General features: G+C 33.8%; 1 protein-coding gene across 2 annotated transcripts in view; it reads right to left on the reverse strand.

The window, feature by feature from the left end:
* The window catches only part of PolD1 (DNA polymerase delta 1, catalytic subunit), a 122337-nt gene extending 116337 nt beyond the window's left edge, over positions 1-6000 (reverse strand). The window contains exon 1 of one of the 2 annotated variants that reach the window (XM_089089521.1): positions 5961-6000. The gene's annotated coding sequence lies outside the window, so the exon portion shown is untranslated. The remainder of the gene's footprint in view (positions 1-5960) is intronic. The other variant, XM_089089524.1, reaches the window with a different exon arrangement.

Genomic DNA, 6000 nt, shown 5'->3' on the forward strand with positions numbered 1-6000 from the left:
TGTCCTCATGTTTTTTAGGTTGAAATATTGGGTTTAAAAAGAATTTTACTAGGCTGGTTAAAATATTTGTAGGTCAACATCATGTCACTGTGGTTATTACAAGAATATTAGTGCTCTAGCACTTGGAATACTAGAGTGGGCGTGATCATTTTCTCTAATCTTCAACTGTATGGTAGGTTTTAGAGATCAGTTATATGCCTGATTGAATGTCTCTGAAGTCCCTTGATCAATGTTGTATCATACTTGTGTAAAGAAGAGGTATAAAAAAGTGCCAAAGTCCAAAACAGGCCTCACAGTTACTTTTTAGAGCCTTAAGAAAACTTTCTGTGAGCAGCTTGTAGTAGTAAGATTAATTAGATCAAGATTAGAATTACACTTTGATACCACAAATTTCCAGTGTTCATTGAATTCTTATTGTTTGTCAACATGAACTCCTAGGTCCCTTTCATCTGAGCTGGTTTTCAGCAATATGTTAGAGTCTGACTTGGAGTCAAACATGGCATATCAGTGACAGGGATCAAGGTTGTCAAAATGGAGGAGACTACAATTTGATATATTAAATTCCAGCTGCCAGTCTCAAGCCCATGCTTGTTCTGGATAAGTCTAATTTTATGGTCCAAAAAATTTTGAATTATTAGTATAAAGAATCATATAATTTTCTGTTTTTTTTTTTTTTTTTTGTCGTATCAGTTATGACATGTAAGTACCCCTCTAAGTATCCAGTACTTGAGAAGACCTTCTCACCATTGCAGGTGAAGAGTTGAACTTAATGGATGCAGTTTGAGGGGAAAATCATTGTCTACTCAATAACATCTGTGGGAATGCCTATGGCTGAAAGTTTCAATTTGAGCTGTTTATGAGGGACCTTGCCAAAAGCTTTAGCCAGGTCTAGAAGAATCAAGTCTAGTGAGATAATGTTGTCAAGAAGGCTGGTAACACTGTTACATGTCTCATGAAGGTTAGTCTAAACTGATTTTTGGGTGGGAAACTGTGCTGGTTAGGAGATAACAGTTAATTGTTGAGAAGATAGGCCAGGAGATAAGAGTTTACAATTTTCTCTTGAGTCTTGGCAACAGCAGATGCTAGACTTATAGTGTGGTAGTTCTCAGCCTTTGTGCAATCCCCTTTCTTGAAAATTAATGTTATATGTTTCTCCTTCCATTCTGAGATGATATTTTTTAGTTTGAGGAAATTTCAGAAGAGAGACTCTCTCTTTTTGTGCAATCTCTTTAGCTAGTTTTTTCAAAACCCTTAACTGAATATAGTCAGGACCAGAAGACTAATTGGTATCCAAGGCCTCAAGTTGCTTCTGGACTGCTTGCAGAGAGACCAATATAGCTGACATTGGGTTTTCAAACTTATGATAGAGGGTATGTGGCAGAGGTCTATTAGGTTCACAAGTAAAAACAGATCCAAATTGTTCATTGAGTTTTTTGTTCAATGTTTTGTGGGTCTCTCACTCTGTCTCCATCTGATGATTGCAAAACATCTATTGATTTTCTTTGGTGATCCTGGCTGAATATATAATTCCAAAACTTCTTTGGCTTTCTTTTGCTGTCAGTAGCAAGCTTAGACTCAAAATTTTTATTAAATTGTTTAGTAGAAATGTGTAGTTCATTTTCAGCCCTAGAAAGCTTCTTATAGTTGTCTTCTTTTCTGTTTTGGATGTATTTTTTCCTGTAACAATTCTTTTTGCATATTTGTAGAGTCATAAAGGGTAATTTTTTGCTTTGGGAATACTTTAACTGATGTAAGCTTCTTTGGAGGCTCAATTGACTGACTTTTGAAGTTATTCCATTGATTGTGTATATTGCCCTAAAGTAGTGACTTCCAAACAACATTAATTATTTATCTTCTGATTACCTTGTAATCAGTGAATGATCTTTTTGTGGACCTATTTATTATTTTATGGAAGGCTAAAGTTGCTGGTATCACAATGTAGTCACTTTTTCCCAAAGGAGGTAAAATAATCATTGTTAAAGATGTTCTATATTTTGGACTAAATACTAAGTCTAGGAATGTTGATTTCTGAGATAAATTGTCTTGTGGGTTGATTGATTATCTAGTATAGAGACAAATTATGAAGACACTCTGTAAACAGATTGTGTCTGCCTCTATCTGTTAATAATTATCCATATAAGGAGCCTTCAATCCAAGCTCGGCAAGGAAATTGAACTCACCTGCCACAGGCAGGTTCTATCTAAAACTTACAGTTGCCTTGTAAAGCATAGCTGCAATCACTGGTTCAGTTTCAATGAAATCAGTAGTAGAGGGACTTCTGTAAATGCAGCCCACTCTTGTTAAAGTTCCATTTCTATTATCAGAAAGATCAATCCATATAGCCTCAACAAAAGCTAAATCACTAGGAATATTGACAGGAGAATTTGTATAGCACGTTTTGATTAATTCTAGAGCTCCATGTCTATAATTACTTAAAGGTAAGTCAGAAATGGTAGGCCACTTTATCCTGGGACCTTAATATGAGATTCTTCAGGTCTACAGCTACTTGATTTAGAACAAAGTACATTCAGAAGAACCCAATCATAATCTTTTGAGGAAAACCAGATTTCAGTCCATTCAATTTGGTAGTAATTTGGTCAGCATTAACATAAAAAGCCAAAAAATCTTGACTTACAGACTGTGATTGTTCCTTACTCCTGGTATTGAGATGAGGGTATGAATGAAGACTGGGTAGGCTCACCTTTTGCTCTAAAAAGCAAAAAAAAATCTTGACTAAAAGACTGTGTTTGTTCCTTACTCCTGGTATTGATATGAATCAAGACTAGGTGGAATCTACACTGTGATTGTAGTCAACTTAGTATTCCAGCAGCTCTCAAACCTTATTTCGTTTTGGGATATATTCCCACTGCATATAGGTAATACTTGCCTGGGGGATTCAACACTTCTATTGTCTTCGAACCTAACATATTAACATTCTTCACTACTCAAAGCTTTAAATCTGAATAGGGGCTAGAGTGGATACAAAACTTAGGCCAGCCTTGTTTTTTAAGCCATTCTAGATTTGAGAATGGCAATATTTTGCTCACCTGCTGCAATCCACCTCTTCAATTCTTCTACAAGCTGTCTGTCTTTCTACATGAACTATTTGGCACACTTCTGCTTCTAGTGCCTGGTAAAAGTTTGAACTCATGGTATGAGCCCCTGTCTGCACAATGTGTTTACTTTCTGCAATGGTGAGTCATTCTGCATGAAGATTGTTTTCTGATTCCATAATTGTTATGTGAAGGTGATTACTGTTGTAATGTCTTGCATACTAGTGGCAGGCTAAAGACCTGCAGAAGTGGTCACTTTAAAATGTACACATATCTACTTAAAGCCACTGTTCTCCTCCATTTTAGATAAAAGATCATGTTCTGTATCAGACATTTTCAGGCATTTACAGCACATCCATTTTTCACCATTTTGTACTTTGGAAATTTCCTCAAGGGAAAAGCTCCACAACATACACTTATCTACATCCTTCCTTAAACTTTTACTTGGAAAACATCATTTTTGGTATTGGCCAAAAACCACTTGTACTTCTAGTATATTTGTAACTAATATTGGAATGGTATGGGAGGAAAATTTACTGTCCTCTTACTACTTTCAGTTTTAAATGGATTGGGCCTACTAGAATTTGTAATTTTCTATCAAATAATTTTATTCAAAAGTCTCTACAAACAACCCTTCTATAGCCTATGAAGTGGCAAGGAGAAAAAAAAATTATGTTGAGCACACATTTAGTTAGGCTAGGGAATACTGGAGCACATCCTCAGATGTTGAGTATAAACTTAGTACAGTACTCCTATTTGTCAGAAGGAAAATCTATAGCATTCTGGAAACTGCTTTAAAAGATTCAAAAATGCTTATTTATATCATTCCTAAATGTAGGCCACTAAACTTTACCCCCAACCCTACCCCTAATGGACAAATATATGACCTAGATGGTAAATGTACTTTACAAAATAATTTAGCTACAATGAAAGTGAATACAGCAACTGATGCCTTTATTTATGCTTTTCCATAATTCAATAATTTTTTCTATGGGTAATTATATTTTGAGCCCTTAATGGGACATCAAAAGGTAAAACAGTTCATAGTAACCAAAAGTTTAAAAACATGTTTCTAAAAAAAACTGTCTTGTGAGAAAAAATTGTCATTTTAGCTGATAAAAGAATTGTAGTTTTTTTTTTCTTTAGTCTTAACAATGAATTGTTATTTAGAAAACTACTTAGTAATAATTTTTAAAGAGCCTTGAAACTCCTTGAAAATGACATCACAGCAAAACTGATACCATTTTTGGGGGTTTGCTGGCTCTTTTAAAAACTTCTACAAATTTATTTTTATAAAAACAATTTACCACTAATACTAATGAAAATAATTTTGAAGGGCTCAAAATGCAATAACCATCAGTAACAATTGAATTATGAAAGAGCATAAAAAAAGGCATTAAGTGATGTATTCACTTTTATACTAGCTAAATTATGTTGTCCACTACAGATTTACTGCCTAAATTACATATAGGATATTCAGTGAATTCCTTAGGCCTATCACCTAGCAAAACTTGTGGTAAATTTTTGTTATTCTTATTATTGACTTACAAATAAAATAAACATACCACTTGATGCATTTTTTAATGCTCTTTCCAAATATAATAATCATTTTTGTTGGAAATGAATTTTACCCCACCCCTATATATATACCAATTCAGGATATATATTTGCACATTAGGGGGGAGGGGGTAAATTTCTGATGTAAATGAGAGGTAAGTTTGAACTTTTCCCCCAACCCCCTAAAGTGCAAATATATACCCTGAACTGGTATATATAGGCCTAGGGGTGAGGGGTAAAGTTCATTTCCAAAAAAATTATTGTTATATTTGAAAGAGCATAAAAAGGCAACAAGTGCTATGTTTACTTTATTTGTAAGTCAATAATGCGAATAACAAAAAAATTACCAAGCTTGTTTCTTCCTCTAAAAAATATTAATAGCAAAATGTTATTTTGAGAACAAATTTGTAGAAATTGATAAAAAGAGTCTGAATCCCCTTGAAAATTACATCACAGCAAACCTGAAATCACTTTGAGAGAAATTTCTTACTCTTTTTTAAAGTTTCTGGTTTTAAATCTCTTCTTAAAATGGTTTTGTGCTAAATTTTACTATTTATACTAGGCTAATGAAAATAATAAACAATAAAGCCCTTTAAGGGCTAAAATGTAATTTCCCCTAGGATCAATTTTTGAACTAAGAAAGAGCTTGAAAAATTCATTAAGTTATGTATTTATTTTCATCCTAGCTAAATTGTGTTTACTACAAGTTTACCACCTAAGCTATATATGGGCACTTATTGAATTTCCTAGAGGCTAGTAAAACTTTTGGTAAAGTTCTACCAGATCATATTATTGACTTATGAACAAAGTGAATATACTATTCAATGCCCCTATTTATGCTGATTAGAAATATAGTAAAAATTTCTATTGGAAATGAATTTCAGCCCCCTCCCCCTATAGATGCCAATTCAGGGTAGCCTATATATTTCTACAACCTAACCTAACCCTGAATTGGCATATCTAGGGGGGGGGGGCTGAAATTCATTTCTGATAGAAATGATTATTATATTCATAATCAGCATAAAAAAGGCATCAAATGGTGTAGGCCTAGGGCCTATTCACTTTATTCCTAACTCAATAATATGATTTGGTAGAAATTTACCAAACTTTTTTCTTTCTATTACTTTTCCACTAGCATACTATGAAGCAGGCCTAAGAATTGGTTTCTTAAAATATTTCCTCCACAATAGGCCAAGCCCCTAGTCTAGCCTATACATTTACCCATAATGCTAATTTAAAGAACAAAGCAACAAAACCCTCAGACTTCAAGATCTGTCATTAACTTGTTGCCTAGGCTATTATGGTAAGTAACAGATTTGTTATTGTAAAAGATAATTTCATATGGAAAACCTCTTCAAATGAAGCGGGATATTGCTTGTTCAAGTTTAAA

This window comes from Artemia sp. Qi Xiang Cuo, chromosome 5 (assembly GCF_049724085.1).
Source record: "Artemia sp. Qi Xiang Cuo chromosome 5, ASM4972408v1, whole genome shotgun sequence".
Taxonomy (NCBI): Eukaryota; Metazoa; Arthropoda; class Branchiopoda; order Anostraca; family Artemiidae; genus Artemia; species Artemia sp. Qi Xiang Cuo.